The sequence below is a fragment of the Dromiciops gliroides genome, chromosome 1, assembly GCF_019393635.1.
Source record: "Dromiciops gliroides isolate mDroGli1 chromosome 1, mDroGli1.pri, whole genome shotgun sequence".
NCBI classification, from domain to species: Eukaryota; Metazoa; Chordata; class Mammalia; order Microbiotheria; family Microbiotheriidae; genus Dromiciops; species Dromiciops gliroides.
The window spans coordinates 513,595,804-513,619,189 of record NC_057861.1 but is presented as its reverse complement, the minus strand read 5'-3'; the positions used below and the strand labels follow the sequence as shown (position 1 = coordinate 513,619,189).

Genomic DNA, 23,386 nt, shown 5'->3' with positions numbered 1-23,386 from the left:
AACTTGGTCCTTAGCTAACAATGTTATTTCAAATAAGTTCATCAGGGAGCTAGAAATGGCACCAAGAGAACAAGAATGAGAAAAAAAGATAGATTGGAATAAAAAATGATCTGTACTGGAGAAGACAAAATTATAAGATCACCAGTGGATCTATATGTAAGGTATCTAAAGGAACATTTAAAAAAAGAATGGAGGGGCAGCTAGATGGCACAGTGCATAAAGCACCAGGCCTGGATTCAGGAGGACCTGAGTTCAAATCCATCCTCAGACACTTAACACTTACTAGTTTTGTGACCCTGGGCAAATCATTTAACCCTCATTGCCCCTCAAAAAACAAACAAACAAAAAATTTAAATTAAAATAAAAAAATTAAAAAGGAATGGAAAAAATCCCAGATTCCTCCCTTCCTAAGGGCAAATAAGAAAATATCAACAACTAGCATTGTATGTCCTTTCTATCCCACTTACACAAACCATATTAGTGATCTAGACATAAAATGGAGGCATCTTCAATAATAATATTAATAGACAACAAGCAGGCTTTCAAAAGTGATATATGGGGCAGCTAGGTGGTGCAGTGGATAAAGCACCGACCCTGGATTCAGGAGGACCTGAGTTCAAATCCAGCCTCAGACACTTGACACTTACTAGCTGTGTGACCCTGGGCAAGTCACTTAACCCTCTTTTCCCCACCAAAAAAGCAAAAACAAATCAAAAGTGATATCCATCAATGGACTACCTCTTGCCTCACATCCTATTGTGCTTACTGTTTGTTGGTAACCAAAAAAAAAAAAAAAAAAGGAAATGTACCTTTTGACTGCTGGTAAAGTCATCCCTTGATGCGGTATGGTGGGATTTAGATGTAGTTCCTATCATTGGCTCTCCCTAAGTATGAGAACCAGGTGACCTTTCTGAGGTCAAATTGGCATCCGTAACTTGCCTCACAATTCATGGACCACCTTTAAGTCATGTCAATCAAGGGACTTGAATGCTACAGCCAATTAGCTTGGAGCTGTGTGTGGGGACTGCTCCTCTTCTGGTCCCACATGGAGCTTCTGGTTGAACTGAGCGAGGCTCTTTCTCTTTGGAAGTGTTATCTGCTAGATGGAGCCAGCTTTTCTCTCTCTCTCCCTCTCTCTCTCTCTCTCTCTCTCTCTCTCTCTCTCTCTCTCTCCCTCTCTCTCTCTCTCCCTCTCTCTCTCTCCCTCTCTCTCTCTCTCCCTCTCTCTCTCTCTCTCTCCCTCTCTCTCTCTCTCTCTCTCTCTCTCTCTCTCTCTCTCTCCTGTGTAGATCCTTAGTTAGGTTTTTTTTTTATTCTTTCAGAGAGACATGTTCTCTCTTTACTAACCTCTTTACTCTTTAATAAATGCTTAATGCCTAAACTGTTGCTGAAACTCCTAATTTATAACTAAATCCTAGCTGGTTTCCCCACATACACACACACACACATACACACACACACACACACACACACACACACACACACACTGGAGGGGCAGGTAAGATGATTTAGTTTTACTTGTCAAACTAAGTATCTTTCTAGGAAAGTCTCTTGGAAGTAATAAAGCTTGAATTAGCACAGAACGGGAAATCATGGAAACACAGATTTTTTGTTATGCAAATAAGAAATTTGAAACTATATAGAGCCCAAAAGTATTAAAAAAATTGAATTAATTTTCTTTACCAGAGGTAATGAAAAGTTTTACTTTAGAATAAAATTATGTTGTGTTTTTTTTTTCAATGACTCTTAGGGTATAGTTGTTTATTTGGTAGCCATTAATTGAGTTTTGGTATGTATTTTGTTTCCTTAAGGGCTTGTATATCACTCTTAGCATATGATAAATTAAATCTATGATCATCTACATATTATATTAAAATAAATTTTGAAACAAGTTATATCAGAGTCCTGGAAATTAAATATAAACTAGTATCATTTTATAGTAAAGCTGCTTGGGGATAGAATCAAGATGGTGGAGTAACACTGGAACTCACGTGAACTCTCCCAAAGTCACCTCCAGAAAATTATAAAATAACATCTCAAAGTGGATTCTGGATCATCCTATCAAAATGATAGGGAAATAATTTTCCAACCCAAGACAAATTAGAAGTTGGCAGGAAAGGTCTGTCTCACTGGGATAAAAAAGGAACACATTCCAGAACATATAGCATCCGGGTAAGCCAGTAACAGGCCACACCCAGCAAGCCAGCAGAGAGGCCTCAAGTCCCAAGATAGGGGCTGTGAGTCAAGTCCTGTGAGTCACAGGATAGGCCAACAATGAGGTCCTGCAGCCTTGAAGGGGGGCAGCAGCAAGGATACACGCACAGTGCAAGAAGGTTGGGACAGTGTCCCTTGTATCCCAGAAAAAGATCCAACTTTAACATAAAGTTAAAAGGCATAAAGTAAGCTGGAAATGAGCAAAGACAAACAGACGAACAAATAATCAGACCATAAAAAGTTACGTTGGTAACAGGGAAGATCAAAACACAAACTCAAAAGAGGAAAAAAATGTGAAAATGACTAGATGAGAAGCCTCAAAAAAAATGTGAAATGATCTTAGGCCCAAATGAATTCCTGAAAGAGCTTGAAAAGAATTTTTTAAAATTGAATAAGATAGGTAGAAGAAAAATTGGGAAAAGAAATAAGAATGATGCAGGAAAATTATGAAAAAAGAGTCAAGAACTTGGCAAAGGAAGCATAAAAAGTGGGAAAGAATGTAGAAAAATTTATGGATGAAAACAACTCCTTAAAAAGTAGGATTGGGGCAGCTATGTGGCACAGTGGATAAAGCACTGGCCCTGGATTCAGGGGGACCTGAGTTCAAATCCGACCTCAGACACTTAACACTTACTAGCTGTGTGACCATGGGCAAGTCACTTAACCCCCATTGCCTTGCCCAAAAAAAAAAAAAAAGTAGGATTGACCAGGGCAGCTAGGTGGCACAGTGGATAAAACACTGACCCTGGATTCAGGAGGACCTGAGTTCAAATCTGAACTCAGAAACTTGACACTTTCTATCTGTGTGACTCTGGGCAAATCAGTTAACCCTCATTACCCCTCAAAAATAAAACAAAAGAAAAGTAGAATTGACCAGATGGAAAAAGATGTACAAAAAGCTTAATGAAGAAATAATTCTTTAAAAATCAGAATTAAGTAAGTGAAAGTTAATGATTCTTTGAGCAACCAAGAAATAACAAAACAAAAAAGAAAGAAAGAAATGTGAAATATCTTATTGGAAAAGCAACTGACCTGGAAAATAGATGCAGGAGAGATAATTTTAAAATTATTGGACTACCTGAAAGCCATGATCAAAAAATAAAGGAACGTGGACATCATTCTTAAAGAAATTATTAAGGAAAAATACTGATATCCTGGAATCAGAGGGTAAAATAGACATTGAAAGAATCCACCAATCACCTCTTGAAAGAGATCCCAAAATGAGACTTCAAGGAATATTATAGCCAAATTTCAGAGATCCTAGGTCAAGGATAAAATATTGCAAGTAGCCAGAATAAAACAAAATTCAAATATTGTGGAGCCACAGTTAGGATCACACAGGATTTAGCAGCTTCTCCCTTAAAGGTTCATAGGGCTTGGAATATGATATCCCAGAGGGCAATGGCATCAGGATGACCCCTAAGAATCATCTACCTAGTGAAAGTAAGTATAATCCTTCAGGGGGAAAATGGATATTCAATGAAACAGAGAACTATCAAGCATTCCTCATGAAAAAAAAAAAAAAGACTAGACCTAACAGAGAATTTGACTTTCAAATATGAGAAGCATAGAAAGAAAAGCATAAAAAGGTAAACAGGAAAAAAAAAGCATAAGGGATTCAATAAGATTAAACCATTTACATTCCTATATGGGAAGATGATACTTGTAACTCTTTAAAAGTTTATCACTATTAGGGTGGTTAGAAGGAGTATATATACATAGACAAAGAGCATGACTATGAAATGACTAAGATGGGATGATTTTTAAAAAAATAATAAAATTAAGGTGAGAAATAAGAATGCACTGGGATAAAATGGATGAAAAAAAGCAGAAGTAGTAATCATCATCTCAAAAAAAGAAAAAGAAAAAGAAAAGATCTAATTTTAAAAGATAAGGAATAGGCAGCTAGGTGGCGCAGTGGATAGAGCACCGGCCCTGGAGTCAGGAGTACCTGAGTTCAAATCCGGCCTCAAACACTTAACACTTACTAGCTGTGTGACCTTGGGCAAGTCACTTAACCCCAATTGCCTCACTAAAAACAACAACAACAACAAAAAAGATAAGTAAGAAAATCCATCTTGCTAAAAGGTACTATAAATGAGGAAGTAATTTCAATACTAGCCATACATTCACCAAATGGTATACCATCCAAATTTTTAAAGTTTAAAGAGTTACATGAATGAAACCCTCAACTTTCTCTTCTCAGAACTAGATAGATCTTAAAATATGCAAGAAAGAAATTAAGGAGGTGAATAATATTTTAGAAACATTAGATATGATAGACCTCTGGAGAAAATTGAATGTGAATAGAAAGGAACATGCCTTTTTGTCAGCAATACATGACACCTACAAAAAAATTGACCAAATATTAGAGCATAAAAACCTCACAATCAAATATAGAAAAGCAAAAATATCAAATGAATCCTTTTTAGATTATGATGCAATAAAATTACAATTAAATCAATGAAGGTCCATGGAAAGATAAAAAATTAATTGGAAACTACAATTAAATCCTAAAGAATGAGTAGGTCAAGGAACAAATTATAGAAATTAGCAATAATTTCATTAAAGAGAATGACAATGAGACAACATACCAAAAGTTATGGGATGTAGGCAAAACAGTAATTAGGGAAAATGATATCTCTAAACACATACATCAATAAAACAGAGAGAAAGCAGATTAATTAACTGGACACTAAACTTTTTTTAAAAACCTAGAAAAAGAGCAAATTAGAAAATCCCCAATTAAACCCCAAATTGGAAATATTAAAAAATCAAAGGAGGGATTAATAAAACTGAAAGGAAACCATTGCACTAATAAATAAAACTTGGAACTGATTTAAAGGAAAAAATAAAATAGAAAAACCATTGGTTAATTTAATTAATACAAAGGAAGAAAACCAGTTTACTAGCATCAAAAATGGAAAGTGATAATTCACCTCCAATGAGGAGGAAATTAAAGCACTTATTAGGAACTATTTTGCCTAATTATATGCCAATAAATCTGACACAACAAAACACATGAATATTTACAAAAATATAAATTTCTCAGATTAACAGAGGAGGAAATAGAATACTTAAATAACCCTATCTTAGAAAAAGAAATTGAACAAGTCTTCAATGAATTCCCTAAGGAAAAACCCCAGGACCATATAGATTCACAAGTGAATTCTACTAAACATTTAAAGAACAATTAATTCCAATACTATATAGCTATTTGGACAAATAGACAAAGCAGGAGGCCTACCAAATTCCTTTTGTCACACCAATCTGGTGTTGATACCTAAAGCAGGAAGAGCCAAAACAGAGAAAGAAAACTATACATCAATTAACTTAATGATTCTTGATGCAAAAATTTAAAATAAATTACTAACAAGAAAATTATAGCAACATGTCTGAAGGGTCATACATTAGACAAGTAGGATTTATACTAGGAATGCAGGACTAGGTCAATAGTAGGAAAACTATTAGCATAATTGACCATATCTATAACAAAATCAACAGAAATCATATGATTATCTCAGTAGATGCAGAAAAAACCTTCCACAAAATACAATATTCATTGCTATTCAAAACATGAGAGACTGTTGAATAAATGGAGCTTTCCTTAAAATGATAAGTTCCATCTATCTAAAACTATTAATAAGCATTATCTGTAATGGGGATAAGCTAGAAGCCTTCCCAATAAGATCAGAAGTGAAGTAAGGATTCCCATTAGCATCACCACTATTCAATATTATACTAGAAATGTTAGCTATAGCTATAAAAGAAGAAAAATAAATGGAAGGAATTAGAATAGGCAATGAGGAAACAAAACTATCACTCATTAAAGATGATAATCATAGAGAATCAACTAAAAAACTAGTTGAAATAATTAACAACTTCAGTCAAGTTGCAGGATATAAAATAAATCTGCATAAACCATCAGCATTTCTACATATTATCAACAAAGTCCAGCAGCAAGAGAAAGAGAAATTCCATTTTAAATAATGGTAAACAATAAAAAAATACTTGGGAGTCTACCTGCCAAGACAAACCAAGGAACTATATGAACACAATTACAAAACACTTTTTACAGTCAGATTAAATAAATAGAAAAATACCAATTGCTCATGGATAGGCTGAGCCAATATAATAAAAATGACAATTCTACCTAAATTAATTTACTTATTCAGTAACATACTAATCAAACTACCAAAAATTATTTTTATAGAACTAGAAAAAATAATAACAAAATTCATCTGGAAGAATGAAAGTTAAGAATATCAAGTGAATTAATGAAAAAAAATGGGAAGGATTGTGGCCTAGCCATATCAGATCTGTAACTGAAATTCTAAGAAATAGAGTGGTAGATCAATGGAATAGATCATGGTAGTAAATAACCATGGTAATCTAGTGTTTGATAAACACAGACACAAGTTTTTTGTGACAAGAACTCAGTATTTGACAAAAACTGCTGGAAAAACTGGAAAACAGTTTAACGGAAACTGGGTATTGACCAATATCTCACACCATATACCAAGATAAGATCAAAATGTGTCCATAATTTAGACATAATGGGTGATAAATGAGGGGAGCATGGAATAGTTTACCTGTCAGATCTATGAAGAAGGGAAGCATTATGACTAAACAAGAAATAGAAAGAATTACAAAATATAAAATAGATTTGATTATATTAAATTAAAAAGGCATTACACAAATAAAACCACTACAAGCAAGACCAGAAGGAAAACAGAAAGCTGGGGGGAAAATTTATAGCATTTCTATGATAAAAGCCTCATTTCTCAAACTGTGAGAACTGAGTCAAATTTATAAGAATACAAGTCATTCCCCAACTGATAAATGGGCAAAAGATATGAACTGGCTGTTTTTGATTAAAGAAATCAAAGATTTCTATTGTCACATTAAAAAATGCTCTAAATCGCTTTTTAAAGTATTAATCCTTTCTCCCATTTAATAGTATTTTATTTTTCCAATTAAATGTAAAGATAGTTCTCAACATTCATTTTCTTAAGATTTTGAGTTCCAAAATTCCCCCCTTCTTTTCCCTCTTCCCTCCCCTAAAACAGCAATCTGATTATACTTGTACAATACTTGTAATTGTACAATTATGTTAAACAAATTTCCATGTTAGTCAATTTGTGAAAGAATTAAAACGAAAGGGAAGAAAAACATGAGAAAGAAAAAAAGGGAAAAGAATGTGCTTTGATCTTCATTCAGACTCCATAGTTCTTTCTCTGGATTTGGATAGTATTTTCCTTTGTTTTTTTCCCCCCAGGACAATGAGGGTTAAGTGACTTGCCCAGGGCCATACAGCTAGTAAGTGTTTGAGGCTGGGTTTGAAGCCAGGTCCTCCTGAATCCAAGGCTGGTGCCTTATCTACTGAGCCACCTAGCTGCCCCAACATTTTCAATCATGAATCTTTTGGAATCATTTTGGATCACTGTATTGCTGAGAAAGGCTAAGTCTATAATAGTTGATCACTGAACAATCTTGCTCACTTTACTCAGCAGTTTTTACTCAGCAGTTTTTTAAGGCTTTTCTGAAATCCACCTGTTTATCATTTCTTATACCACAATAGAATTTCATTACATTGATATACCACAACATGTTCATCCATTCCTCACTTGATGGGCATTCCCTCAATTTTTAATTCTTTGCCACCACAAAAAGAGCTGCTATAAATATTTTAGTACATGTGGGTCCTTTTCCATTTTTTATAATTTCCTTGGGATAGAGACCTAGTAATGGTATTGCTGGATCAAGCATATGATCTATCACAAAGAGACACTAATGGACAGTTGGTGGAGTTGTATAGATGGTTCTAAAGCTCAAGAAAAAGATAAGAGAGAGGAAAGGCAAAGAGAGGGAAGGAGAAGGAATTTCACAGCACCAAGTATGGGGATTCTAGAAATATCAAAGCTGGATTATATCTGACACTTGTTGAACAAGCCAAAGATAGACTAAAAATAATCCCTGAAGCTGTTGCTAAAACTGATGAATCCCTGAAAGCTAAAAATCCAAGTGAAGAAGCAAAAAGAAGAAAAGTAGAAGACTAAGCCAACCTAGGAGTGAAATGAGTCAAAGAAATTGAAACAATTGAAAGTGACTGCTTTGTTCATCAGATGTTCAGATCAAGTAAAGTCTGAAAGCCTACTAACCCTGGTAAAGGAAAGCAGGAGCTGACAACATCAGGAACAGTAATTGTGGATCCACCACACACTGAAAAAGAAATAGACCCTGCCAGTATCCCTACCACTTTCAAGTACCAAGATGATAATTCTCTAGCACATCCCAATCTATTTATTGAGAAGGTTGAGACTGAGAAACAGTGGTTCAAGAAGTTAATTGTTCTCTGGAAAGAATGACCCATGGTTAGTCCTGTTGCCCGACTGACACAGGATTGAATTAACAATACAAGTGGAATTTACTTCTCAAAATGTAAAGTTTGGGGGGTCACCAATATGAAAAGTGACAACTGTGTGGGTGTGTGGGGGAGGGTTATGGCATCTAACTAGCTCAGTAAAATAGCCATTTTAGCCCATCCCTCAAAAAAGGAGGGGGGGGAGGACCTATTCATTCAAATATATTTATAGCATCTCTTTTTGTTGTGGCAAAGAATTGGTAATTGAGAGGATGTCCATCAATTGTGGAATGACTGAACAAGTTGTGGTATATGATAGTAATGAAATACTATTATGCTATAAGAAATGACCAGCAGGATGACTTCAGAAAAACCTGGACAGACTTACATGAACTAATGCAAAGTGAAATGAGCAGAAGTAGAATATTGTACATAGTAACAGTATTCAATAAGTAATTAATTGTATAATAATCAACTATGAATGACTTAGGTATTCTCTGAAATAAATGATCCAAGACAATTTCAAAGGAATCATGATAAAAAATTATGTCCACTTCCTGAGAAAGAAGTAATAGAGTTTGAACACAGATCAAAGCGTACTATTTTTTGTGCTTTTTATGTTTTTTTGCATGGCACTGAGGGTTAAGTGACTTGCCCAGGGTCACAGAGCTAGTATATGTCAAGTGTCCGAGGCCAGATTGGAACTCAAGTCCTCCTGAATCCAGGGTTGGTGTTTTATCCACTGTGCCACCTAGCTGCCCCCTTCACTTTATTTTAATGGATTTTTTTGGTCTGTTTTCTGTCACAATGTGACTAAAATGTTTTGCATAATTGCACATGTATAACCTTTATCAAATTGTTTACCATCTAAGAGAGGGAAATGGAGGAGGGAGGGAGAGAATTTGAAACACAAAATTAAAAAAAAAAAAAACAAATGTGGGGGCAGCTAGGTGGTACAGTGGATAGAGCACCGGCCCTGGAGTTAGGAGTACCTGAGTTCAAATTTGGCCTCAGACACTTAAAACTTACTAGCTGTGTGACCCTGGGCAAGTCACTTAACCCCAATTGCCTCACTTTAAAAAAATGTGAAAATTGTTTTTACATATTTTTTTGGTGGGGCAGTGAGGGTTAAGTGACATGCCCAAGGTCACACAGCTAGCAAGTGTCAAGTGTCTGAGGTCAAATTTGAACTCAGGTCCTCCTGAATCCAGGGCCGGTGCTTTATCCACTGTGCCACCTAGCTGCCCCGTTTTTACATATAATTTTGAAAAATATTATACAAATAAAAAATATTAAAAGCTATATGTAGAGAATTGTATAAACAGAGCCTCATAATTATGGGCCACATGAAAATATAGGGAGAAAAACACTACTATTTTTCTATCTGTATTATTTTGGCCAAATTATTCACTTTCCATTTCTAGGTTTCAGCTTCCTTACCTGTTAAATTGTCCCTTCAAAGGTCCCTTCAAACATGAAATCCTATGAAACCATGAATTTAGGACCATTTTTTCCTGTCCATGTCACTGGCTAGCTGACTTGTTAATCATCCAGCCATTAGCAGTTTTAGGAGGCTGATTGACAGCTGTGCTAGCCAGTGGCAAGGGATTACAGAAATACTCTTATCTCCCTCCAGTGTTGATCACCACTAATGAAGGTCCATCATCAGAACATATAAATGCAATTAAAGTGTCAGAAACCAATATCTAATCTTCATAATCTTTGGATGGGGACCATGGGGGTGATGGGAAAACAGTCTTGAATTGGGGCCCATGTTGTTTCCAAATTGGGCAGTGTCCTGCAAATACCTCAGTGTATTTGAGGTCTTGATTTTCATCAATGATACTCATAATCAGTCATTTTTTACACCTAAGGGAAGTTCTAAGAAATATAACCTCTTTCCTCTACCCACTAACAGAACCAAATTATGGAGGGAATCCTGTAATTTTATGTGTTATTTATAAACTCAGTCGTCTCATATGCCATTTCCCCCCTACATATAACAAAGCCAGAGTGTTACTATTTTCAGAGAGAAAAATAAAAGGAAAGGAATTACAATTACAGGTCAAATCCTAAACCAGGAAGTAGTGGTACATCCTAGGAGTTTTCCTGACCGGAGCAGTTTTACTTGCCCCACCCTAATTGTACTATAATGGCCCAGGGCTGTGGAGAACTCTTATATGACTGGAAGAGGAGGCATGAGAGAGTTCTATTGAGCCTTGGTAATCTTGGTTCTCATTGTTTTTTTTGTCCCCCAAAAAGAAACTTGTGCCACGAGAGAGTAAATAATTCTCTCTACATTAGGCCTGGAAAACTAGAAAGCTAATGACAGAAAACTCAGCTTTTGCTCTCCCTAAGGTAGAAAGGAAGAGCAGGTGACATTTCAAACATGGCAATGATGTCAGAGTAAAAATGTAAGCACAATGAGGGGTGGTTGTATTAGGCCCCAGGGGAAACTGCCAATAAAGTGAAGAGAGATCTTGGCCACAATGTTGTAACCAATCAGGGGGCTGCCAAGAGCCCAAACCACCAACCAGCAAATACCATAGCATGAGAAGACATTTGTTGTTGTCACTTTCAGTTCAACAGACTGACTCTTCATGACTACATCTGGGGTATTCTTGGCACGGGTACTGAGTTGTTTCCCATTTTCTTCTCCAGTTCATTTTACAAGTTAGTAAACTGAGGCAAACAGAGTTAAGTGACTTGCCCAGGGTCGCACAGTTAGTATATGTCTCAGGCCAGATTTGAACCCATGAAGATGAAGTCTTCTTTTTTTTTTTTTTTTTTTTTGCAGGGCAATGGGGGTTAAGTGACTTTCCCAGGGTCACACAGCTAGTAAGTGTCAAGTGCCTGAGGCTGGATTTGAACTCAGGTCCTCCTGAATCCAGGGCCAGTACTTTATCCACTGCGCCACCTAGCTGCCCCCAAGGTGAAGTCTTCTTAACCCCATGTCCAGCACTCTATTTACTGTTCCACCTAGCTGCTTGTAGCTAGTGAGAAGACATAGCTACCAGAACAACAGAGACTATAGAATTGAATTAAACAGAGTGGATGAAGAAAGATCTACCATTTGTGTTGCCAACAGAGCTGGTGATCCTCTTCTAGATCTCTATTTCACTTCTGTCTTTTGTGTTCTTTCAAGGGAGACAACCTATTTCTGCCACCCCATATATTGTTTCTATTAATTATCTGTTTTTACATGCTTTTTAAAAGAAACAAGTTTCTCTAAGATATTGTTTACATCTGTATATATATGCCCTTAGGGAAAAAATAAAAAGAGCTCAAAGGAACAAAGGTCTTGAAATATAGGGGGTCAAGATAGGGAAGAGGGAATGTCCTCTTTAAATGACAAGTTTCACTGGCTGGGGGCTTGAAAGGAACCAAAGAGATCTTTAGTGAAAGTATATTATTGGGGCAGCTAGGTGGTGCAGTAGATAGAGCATTGGCCTTGGAGTCAGGAGGACCTGAGTTCAAATCCGACCTCAGACACTTGACAACTTACTAGCTGTGTGATCCTGGGCAAGTCACTTAACCCCAATTGCCTCACTAAAAAAAAGAAAAGAAAAGAAAAGAAAGAAAAAGAAAAAAAAGAAAGCATATTATTAAGCTCCCCCAAAGTAGAGAAGTTCACATGAATCCAGTCCTAAATACTAAATGAGTGGCATTATACAGAAAGGAAGCTTAATTGAGCAAAGCTTTCTCTCTAAGTGACATTGAAAAAGCTTATCTTGTGTAACTCCTTCTCCTATTGTTCTATTTCCTGGTCATATCCAAACAAACATCTCTTCTGAGAGGTAGAGTAAAGGTGCTGACTAAGGCAAAGTCATACCCAGGGGAAGAGAAGAGTTAGGAATGAGTGGGCCAGTCTATAAGAGGGTGACAGCCATCTAGGAGGAAGTAATTAGTTTTCCTGCTAAAATGAACAAATTTGACCACCATGTAATAGAAGTAAACCAGGTTTGGGAAGGGGTTATTGCTACCTATCATTGGGTAGATTAGAGTAAAAGGATATCGAAACAAGATAGAAGCACTTAAAAGAGTCATTTATTCTGTTGTCAGAGTTCAGGGCCTATATACAAATACCTATTTAAAGTGAATTTAGAGTAACTAAGATCTTGGCAACCAGTTTCATCACTTCCTGACAAATAGAAAAAGGAAAAATGGAAGCAATATCAGATTTTATATTCTTGTGCTCAAAGATCACTACAGATGATGACTGCAGCTTGCTTCTTGGAAGGAAGGCTATGGCAAATCTGGACAGCATTCCAAAAAGCAGAAACTTTACCTTGCCAACAAAGGTCCACGTATGTTTTTTTCCAGAAGCAATGTATGGCCATGAGAGTTGGACTATAAGGAAAGCTGAGTGCCACAGAATTGATACTTTCAAACTGAGGTGCTGGAGAAGATTTTTGAGAGTCTCTTGGATAGCAAAGAGATCAAATCAGTCAATACTTAAAGAAATTAATTCAGGCCATTCACTGGAATGTTAAATACTGAAGCTGAAAGCTCAAATACTTTGGCAACATTTTGGGAAAATGGAACTCATTGGAAAAGACCCTGATGCTGGGAAAGATTGAAAGCAAAAGGAGAAGGGGATGGCAGAGGATGAGATGGCCAGATAGTGTCATGGAAACAATGAACATGAACTTGGACAGACTTCAGGGGACAGTGGAGAATAAAAGGGTCTGGCATACTCTGGTAATATATGGGGTCACAAAGAGTCAGACATGACTGAATAATGACCAACAACAATAGAAATGTTCTTTTAACCCACACCCTTTCTCATTTCCCTTTTAGGCCCTCCCCTCTGCCAAAAGTAGATTGGTTACTGGTTGATGGGGAACTTTCTCATTAACCTTTTGTCAGCAATGCTGGTCTAATGAAGCAAGTAGAAAGAGGCCAAGATATATCAGTTAGCCTGGTTCTAGAGTGTGGAGAAACAAAGGAAAAATAAAATAAAATAGACTCATGAATCTTCATGAGCTACTAAAGCAGCCATTAGGGTTCTTAACCATTTTTTGTGTCCCTTTGGTAGTCTGATGAAGCCTATGGATTTATTTCATAATAACATTTTTAAAAACACAAAATAAAATTCATAGCTTTTCGAAAGAAACCAATTATGTTTAGGGTACACCTCGATCTTCCTTGTTGCTAAAGAAACTTTCTATGATTCCCAACTTTCTCTGCTTGCTCATCTTGCTTGTCTTTTACTTGACTTTTAGCTCCCTCTTACAGTGGGGCCCTACTTCCAAGCTACACTATCCAAAGCTTTCTTCACTTGCCTGACCTGTTCCCTTGTCCATAGATAACCCCAGGCCAACTTGTAATTAACCAGACAGCATAATTTTGTGTGCTGTGGTTGTTAGCTCCAATGAGCCTGCTCCCCTCCCCAACCTGGGCCACAGTTACTCAAGCCTACTTCCTTGTTCCCAGCAGGGGTAAAAAACTCAAGTTCTGCCTCAGTACCAGCAGAGATGCCTATAATCTCCCCCTGTCAACTGCTCAGCCCTTTCAATAAACCATGAGCTTAGTTCCAGATGACACTGGTGCTGCAGCTGATTCAGAGGCTCTGGGAGTCTCTTTCCCTGGCTCAGCCTGCTTGGGACTGGATCTGTGTCAGAGTGACTGTGGGGTTGGGCTCTACTCTTGCCCTGACACAACAGCCCCCTCCTGTTGACCTTCTAAGCCATCTTTGGCTGGAAAATTATCTCAGTCTGTTCTTTTGTGGGTTTTGCTGCTCCAGAAATTGTCCTATAGCATTATTTGGAGGTTTTTTGGAGCAATTGTGTCATAAGTTCTGAGACCTTACTTGAAAGCAATTATGTTGGAAAAAAAAAGTTACCAGTATAATAGAGCTGTGTGACTTCAGAGCATGCTCAGATTCCAGAACATGGAGGCATCTGGTTTCTCTATATTCACCTACCACATGAGTAGGAGTACCACCTTTGGAACAGGCTGAAAATGGTGAGAGGGAAAGACCTTCCTTCCCCAACTATCCTTTTTATTGCTTGGTTCTGAGAAATGGACCTAGGGTTCTGTTTATTTTCTGTGCTATTTCTCCTTCCCTGTCAGGCTTAGTAGGTGAAACATCTCTCCTGGAATCTGGGCTCCAAGTTCACCACAAGTCAAACTCCCCAGTGCAGTGGAAATTGCCACCAATGCCTGAAACTGAAGAAAACAATACAGAACAGAAATAGAAAGTCTAGACCTGTTTCTCAGAGCCAATCAATAAATGGGAGAACAGAGAAAGGAAGTTCTTCCTCTCTCCCTGGTTCAGTTTATGACATATGCTATAAGCAAAATGTGATTTTTCATACTCTGCACATAGCAGGAGTGTATGGGAAGACAGAGATTGTTCAAATCTGGTAGGTTGTTTTTTTTTTTTTTAATAGCTTGTTCTGGTGATGCAACCAATCAAAGGAGACTATAACCACCCATGTGGTAAGGGTCCCTCCATGTTAGGTGATTTTGGCATGCTCTAAAGCCCTGCTACATCCAAATCTACATCTATATCCATACTTGAACATATATGTACATGTATATATAGATATAGATATACACACATATATATACACACATACATACAAGGCCCCACTATATCAACATATATATGTGCATATACATACACATATATAAGTGCATGTGTATATATATGTATATATGTGTATATATCTATATAACTCTGTGTGTGTTTGTATATTTAACAGAAGATCCCAGGTTAAGCACCCTTACATTAGACGATATAGGAGATGGGACATTCATTAGAAATAGACAGGCATTCCAGTAGCCAGTGTTTTATGATGAAGCTGGTAGGATGATTGGGGAAGGGGGGTGGGGGGGGTGGAAAAAGCTCAGAAAACCCTTTGAAGGTATTCCCATTATAAATTAGTTAATTTATCTACCAAGTGCTATCTTTCCCTTAGGCTGAATGGACCTTGATTTTGCATTAAGCAGTCACTGATTCTCCACATGTAGAATGTTGGGTGACTCAAGCTATTAGTTGAAAGAATGAATCAGTCAATAAAGAACCCTTAAGCAAGCTATTAACAATATAGCCTATTGTTAGATTTCCAAGATTGTGGCTGGAAATACTTCATAACAGAATTATCTTTCCTTTTGGGAATTACACTACTTGGTTGGCTTTTCTTCCTGCCAAGTTGAATGTTTTGTTGGACAATGCCTATAAATCAGTAAGAAATAAAATATATATAGGAATGGTTCAGCAACCCTCTTTCAACCTTGGATAAAATATCAAATATGAATTGAGTTCCTAGAATTCATTTATTATGATAAAAGATATTTTAAAAAAGCAATCCCACCAATGTGTTTTTCTTGAACTGGAAAAAATTCAAATGAATGAGGCTTTAAAAAAAAAACACAAAAAACTAGGTTCAGTTACATGATACACATACTCTAACCTCTTTCACTGTCTAGAATGCTAGTTGTTACTCCTTAACATACCACAATAGCGGCATATAAGAGTACTAATTTCCAAAGTACAGACTGGCAGCCAGAAATCTAAAGTTGGAGGTGAGGGGAGGACAGGTTATAGCAAACAGAACACAGTGGTTAACACACATGGCTCAAAAGGGTTCTGTTGGCAAGGCTGGACTGGCACAGAAGAGAAGGAGCCTCTGTACACTGGGAGTGCATTTTGAACTACTGCCAACTCCATGGTGTGCTGGCCCTAAAGTCTTTTAGAGCTTTTTACATTCCTGCTCCCAACCCTAGGTCAGAGCCACCTGGAGCCTGGCACACATTTTAATTGATCTTCATTACAATTTATTAGAATGATATCCACACTCTTTATTAAAATGCTTTCTACCCTACACTGTTTCACCAGCATGATGATAAGAGGGGGGTCAAATACGGCAGAACCCCATAGATGTGGTGCTAATAGTTGTGTTTTAGACCTTCCTTTGATTGATGCTAATCTGTTTAGCATGTTCATCATGACTTCCTTGGTGGCACATTGGAAACATACGTTTCCCATTAGTCCAAAACGTTTTTCCTGAACAAAGAGTTTTTTATATCCTTCTGGTCCTCCTAACTAAGTAACTCCTCAAAAAGCTATTGTCACTCCATCTGATACTTTGGAATCCTGTGAAAAAGGACATTTTTTTATTGGCTAAAAATTGGAATTAGCTGACAGTTCTGAAGCCTCCATCCTACGGTCTTCTCATTTTTTCATAAAATCCCGTGATGCAAAATTAATATGTGTTTATCTTGTAGAGTCATTAATGAATAGTATTGGTCTCCTGCCGACTAGAAAGAACATGCTGGTCCTCAGCGTCCCCCAGACAAAATGTGAGCCATGGTGACAGCTCTTTGTTTGTAATCTCTTAACCCTATTTCTAGCCAAAATTTTGTGGTTGTTGAATGTTTATTGAAAATTCTTGGTGTGCCCCTAGTTATCAAAAAAAAAGAACATCTGTGAACTTGAGGCTGTTTTCATTTTCACTTTTGGTAAACAAAAAAGCTGTTCAATATTTTTATTTTAAAACATTCATAGGATTTGAAGACTGTGACCTCCCACTGAAAGCATTCAATTTAGGGGCAGTTCTGTGAGTAGAAAATAAATCACAACTTCCCTTATCATTAAAAAAAAATATCTTCAATAGCACATCTTTTCTACTAACCCTATTTTAGCCAATTTATTTCATATAATGTTTTCTTGCTGAACTCTATTTGCTGTCTAAAAGAATTCAAGCATTTCTGCTATAATGAGATATATTAATTCTCAAAAAAAGCACCTGCCATGCAAAACTGCACAGCAAAACCCACAGAGCTTAATAAGGAAAAAGTGGGATTGGGGCACAACACTCAAAAACTTTGTCAGTGACGCATAGGAACCTAGTAAAATCAGCAACACAGTTTATGTATGTTAAATGGTTAAGAAATACAAAAATACTACAATAAATAGTGTCCTACAGTGTTGCCCAGCATTTGTCCCTGGCTTCTAAAGCAAGATGCTTTAGATGCCTGCTATAACTTTGGGCTTTAAGACTAGATATAATGGAGGAAGGGATTGGGTATACCAGCCCTTCTCTGCTCTTACAGATCCTACTGCACCAGAAGATAAACAATAAATACAACATTTTCTCTTGACAAAGATCTGAAGATTGCTTGTGGAAGTAGGTGTCTAAAAGGTTGCAGTTTTTGAGTTATTATGAAATGGAGCAGGTTTTTGACTGCTCTTATAATTTTTTAAGAAAGAAATTGAACAGAAATAAATCTGAAATTTGAAATATGATCAAATTGTTCCCTACTATATCAATCATGCTGGATTCACATTTTTGAAACAAATATTATAACAGCACTTGGGAATCCTGCCCCTTCTATCACATCCAATCAAATAGAAAAACACACTGAAATGGAAAAAAAAAACCAATGATGAGAAAAAGTAAAAGAACCTACCACAAAATAACAAGACAAACAAACAAACAAACAAAAAAAAGGAAACAAAGTAGATGGCCATTGAACAAGAAAAAGCTTTTAAAAATTGTAGTAATGTATAAAAGTGAAATTCCACCCTTATGCCACAAATAAAGACATCAGATGCAAGGAGAAGTTAATATTAAGTGTATACCCACAAAATTACATAGATAATATCATTATACTTAAAAGAAAAACTGGGTTAGTTATAAAAAGACATTAAAATTAGATGATGTTTACATTCCCTTGTCAGAGCTGGAAAGATCCAAGAGAAAGATGAAGAAAAACATATTGAGCTAAAGAGAATGTCTGAAAACAGATTTAACTGATTGGAGACTTTTGAATGGGAAAATGAAAGAAAATGCATATTTCTCAATACACTATGGCAAAGTTTCCTTAACTGAGGGTTATGACCCCATATGGGGTTGTGTAAATGAATATTGGGATCCTGAAAAATTTGGAAACAGTAAAATATTATGTATGCCATATATATATATATATATATATATATATATATATATATATATATATATATATATAAACACATATATATATGTGTGTGTGTGTGTGTGTGTGTGTGTGTGTATGTATGTATCTGGGGTCACATAAAAAATTTCCAAGACAAAAAGGGATCACAAGTGGAAAAAGTTTAAGAATCCCTGCAGTGTGGTACCATTATTTAAAAAATCATGTTGGAAGAGAATTTGGAACACAAATTTTTAAAAATTGATGTCAAAATTTATATTTTATGTGTAATTTGGGAAAATAAAATTCTAAATATTGAAAAAATAATGTAAGACATAAAATAAATCATGAAAAAACTTTAAAATAGAAATAATAAAGTATTATTTGCAGATTGTAATGCAAAAATTACAATGAATAGATGAAATATTTGCAAAAAAGTATAAAAGGAAACCAAATGAAAACAAAATAATGACAACATGAATGCGTAAGTGACCCATTTTGGGATTTTCTTGGCAAAATACTGGAGTGGATCACCATTTCCTTCTCTAGATTATTTTACAGATGAGGAAACTGAGGCAAACAGGATTAAGTGACTTGCCCAGAGTCACATAGCTAGTAAGTATCTGAGACCAGATTTGAGCTCAGGAAGATAGATGTCTTCCTGACTCCAAGCACAGCACTCCATCTACTGTACCACCTAGCTGCCCTAAAGCAATACAAAAATGCTGGCTATTATTATTATTGCTTAAATCATCATTTAATAATTTAGCAGAGATTCACAGGATCTGGAGTTGGAGAATTTAGTGCTGAATGGAGGGAAACAGAAGAATGAAATGGATATCAAGAGGGTAAATAGCAAACTGCCACAGAAAACAGACTTTGCCTACTTCACAATTTGGCAAGACACAACCCTGGCATTTCTATAAACCTAAACATGTCATTCTCTGAAGTTGAATTTAACAGATTAAATTATTTGGATTAAGCAGAAATTCATTAATAATATATAAGTATATTTGGTTGTTGCTCTATACATCATAGAGTCTTAGGACTAAAATGGATCTTAGAGAACATCTAACCCCTATAGGTAAGATTAACAGTCAATAGACATTTAAAAGACTTCAAATATTTATAATTTTGTCTTTGGCTATCCTTTCCACTAATAGATCACAATCTCTCTATACTTTGGTAGATTGTCTTCAAGCTTTGCCAGCCCTAAAATATTTTTCACCCTGCAATTAGCCATGTAATCAACCTATCTGATTACAGCTAGACTGATTCTAATACAACATACACACAATTCACTCCTGTACTCATGCTCTAAGCCTTTCTAACTTGGAAATACCTGCCATAATTTATGTTCCCCTGGCATAGACTTTTTTGTTTGTTTGTTTGTTTGGGGGGGGCTTGGGGGGGAGGGGTTGGGGGTTTTTTGGGTGGGGCAATGAGGGTTAAGTGACTTGCCCAGGGTCATGCAGCTAGTAAATATCAAGTGTCTGAGGTTGGATTTGAACTCAGGTCCTCCTGAATCCAGGACTGGTGCTTTATCCACTGTGCCACTCAGCTGCCCTTTTCTTTTTCTTTTCTTTCTTTTCCTTTTTTTTTGCATAGTCTCTACTACTTTTAAGGTTTTACCATTTCCACAGTTTACCTCTAATGACCTGCACCCCAATCTCTTATGCCTGGAATAAAACTCTGATGCTGTACAATCAGGCTCTGTCCAAAGATCTATCTAGCAGCTTCTCTTACTATCCTAGTTTTTTTGTTTGTTTGGGGTTTTTTTTGGTGAGGCAATTGGGGTTAAGTGACTTGCCCAGGGTCACACAGTTAGTAAGTGTTCGTGTCTGAGGCCGGATTTGAACTCAGGTCCTCCTGAATCCAGGGCGGGTGCTCTATCCACTGTGCCACCTAGCTGCCCCTTGTTTTTTTTTGTTGTTGTTTGTTTGTTTTTTAAATAAAGGGCTCCTAAACTGCTTTCCCCATGGACTTCCACAAAAGCTGAGGTATGGGATATTTCAGCAAATACATTCCTAGTTTTCTCTCTTCTGATTTCTCAATTTATGTAGAGGCCTAACAGTCCTACCAGCAAAGATAGCAAATCTATCCCTTAGATAGTTATTATTTCAAATCACATCAGCATAAGAGGCAAGTAGGTAGTATAATAGACAGGGTACTAGACCTGGAGGTTAGGGTAATAGGAGTTTTAATCTTGCCTCAGACACTTAGTAGCTAGATAACCATGGACAAATCATCTAACCTTTTTCAATCCCAGTTTTCTTACCTATAAAGTGGGAATAATAATTAATAATAACAATAACAATAATAATAATAACCTACCTCACAAGGATATGAGCATTAAACGAGAAAATATATGCAAAGCATTTTGCAAACCTTAAGGTACTATATAAATGCTAGCTATTACTACTATTTTCTCTGACTCTCAGTCTCTCCTTTGAAAAAAATCACTTAGCTATGGGATCAAGATTCATAGCATTCCAGTGTAGGAAACCGCAGATGAGATATAAGGAATAAAGTTCATATTTGCTCTCTCTGTGCTTTCGTGATTTCACAATTTGTTACTTTCCTTCAGTCACTGTTCTTCCTTCCAATTTTCTTCTTTTAACTTCCTTTTAAGTATTGGGTACTGGTTTTCATTTATTTGTTTACACCATCTCGTTCCCAGTCTTATAATTCTTCAAATACCAGGACTTTATTAAGTTCTATGATTGTATGGAAAAACTATATAGGACAGGAAGAAATCTCTCCAGACATTGTGGAATCAATATGCTTTTAAAACACATATATCTAAGATCAATCCATTCTGTACCCATAAAACAGTCAAGGTTTTTGCCTGGGTAGATAAATCAAAAGATTTATGAACCTCAAATGTCATAATAAATTAAAGGTGCCAGTTTAAATGAAAAACTAATCATGCAATGAGCCAATTTCATTAAATATTATTTCATCATTAGTGAGTCCCTACTAAATTAATCTTATGTAAGAAAACATGGGTTGGGATTACTCCAAGAACTTTTAAATAAACTGGGATCCATTTTCCACTTGTCAGTATGATAAAACATCCCAGGAACCTCTGTAGGAAACTTTTATCTGGAATATCTCTATTACCTTGAAATTATACCTGATAGTTTTAATAATTAAATTCCTCTAGAAACTGCACTTTATAAAGAAAACAACTTATTGCCAAGGTGAAATGTGTTTTTAGTTTGGGCTGAGTGAAATTTCATGCTGTTCACATGTATGATTGCCCACTAAGGACTGAACGCTTAAATCATCCTAATATTTATTTCTCCAGTTGTGATGTTACACATATTTTTTGAGAAGACAAGTCATGAACTTATTTAAGATAAATATTAACTTTTTAGTGTGTACTACTTAAAGCTAAATGAACCATAGTTGAGAATGTTCTCAAAAGAGATGCCTATGTTTCCATTGTATTACTGAATGAATAGTCTTGCCAAACAAAGAAAATAGTGTTTTCGCTGGTGCTATTTCTTGTCATTGGGCTACTGACATTCAAAGCCTTAACCACTACCTCAGACCTGAACCCAAGACTTTTGAGAATAGCAATCAATCAACCAAAACTTATTAAACACTTACTATGTTCCAAGAACTGTGCTTAGCACTAGGGATAAAAAAAAAAAGAGGCAAAAGGCAGTTCCTGCCCTCAAGGATCTTACAATCTAAAGGGGAAACAGCATGTAAACCATTATATACAAAACTATATACAAGATAAATAGAAAACAATTAAAAAGGGAAAGCACTAGAATAAAGGGGTGGGGGTGGGGAAAGCTTTCTGTAGAAGGTGGGCCCGCCATTCTCCAGCCCAGGTCCTCCAGGTATCATTGGGGGAGCAGTTAACTGCTACCTACAGAGTAGACAAATCAGGCAAGCTGGCACACTGAGAAAGAGACAGGAGGCAGTATGTTCCAGGCAAGTCAAAGCAATACCACTATCTCGATTACTACTTCTCAGAATCCAGTGGGGATAGTCAAGGACTCTGAGCTCAGGAGTCTTTAGAAATAGAAATCCCTCCCTTCTTACTTCCCACACAAATACCACCAGCCATGCTTCCAGCCTGCTTCCTCAGACATAACTGATAGACAAAATCATTGTGGAGAAGGGCTTCACTTTTTTCAACACTAACCAACAAAATCTAATCACCAACTACAACAGCCTGGAAGGTAAGCCTAAAAGCCCTGGAAGCGGGCCCCACCTTTCAGGCCATTCCTGTTTCCATTCCATCCCCAGCATCTATTGTACTTGGAAGGAATTCCCATGGAGATATGGGAACCTAAGAAACATATTGGTTGAATGACTTGCCAAAGATCACACAGGTAGCTACTAGAAGAAGACAAGATTAGAACTCAGAGCTTCTGGGTCCTAGCCTTATGATTTTTTTCCATGGCAACATGCTATCTTAGTCTTGAAAAATGGCCAGAATTTTCAACAGGTATGGGTGGGGTAGCTAGCAGTTGGATATGGTAAGCCAATTCTCATATCTTGGCTCTATTGTCAGTGACAATTTGTCACTTGATTCTGAGAGCAATCAGAGGATTGTGTCATGGGGTGCAGAGCACCCCAGAAGTTCTCTGGGGCACATCAAGGAACCTTCTCCTTGAGAAACTAAACCAGAGGACAGATAATGCCTAGAGAGATAAACTGAACCAAATCCAACTGAGCTAGCTTCGGATTCCTACCCTTCATTCTGGTGTCCCTTACCCTGGGGAGATAAATTTGGGTGTGGCTGCGGCCTTTGTCTTCTGAAGAGGGATCTGTAGCCACCCCTCACCCCATTCCTTTAGTCACTACCAGTGGGGGATGGTCCTCCACTCCTCACCCAATTCCCCCAGCTACCACCAGTGGGGGGTGATCCTCTCTCACTAAAGG

The 23,386-nt window shown here is 36.8% G+C and overlaps 1 protein-coding gene and 1 pseudogene across 3 annotated transcripts in view; one reads left to right on the top strand and one right to left on the bottom strand.

Moving 5' to 3' along the window:
• The window catches only part of LOC122737353 (zinc finger protein 474-like), a 94,708-nt gene that overhangs the window by 57,811 nt on the left and 13,511 nt on the right, over positions 1–23,386 (bottom strand). The gene's annotated exons all lie outside the window — the stretch shown is intronic.
• On the top strand, positions 7,400–8,621 carry LOC122751006 (annotated as a pseudogene).